A 343-nucleotide genomic window follows, 5' to 3' on the forward strand; every position below is an offset into this window, starting at 1 on the left:
TAAATTGGAAAGTTTTATTTCGTGTTGCTATTTCATCTGCGCGGCATTGCAGTATGAGTCCACTTACCTTATTTTTCATTCAGATAAGGTAGTTTTACGTACTAAATTAGGATTTCTTCCTAAAGTAGTTTCTGATCGGAACATTAATCAGGAGATTGTTCCTTCCTTGTGTCCTAATCCTACCTCTCAGAAGGAACAGCTTCTGCACAATTTGGACGTGGTTCGTGCTTTAAAGTTTTACCTGCAGGCGACTAAGGAATTTCGTCAGTCTTCTGCTTTGTGTTTTTTTTAGGAAAACGTAAGGGACAGAAAGCTACGGCTAATTCTCTTTCTTTTTGGCTGA

The sequence above is a fragment of the Bombina bombina genome, chromosome 6 (assembly GCF_027579735.1).
Source record: "Bombina bombina isolate aBomBom1 chromosome 6, aBomBom1.pri, whole genome shotgun sequence".
Taxonomy (NCBI): Eukaryota; Metazoa; Chordata; class Amphibia; order Anura; family Bombinatoridae; genus Bombina; species Bombina bombina.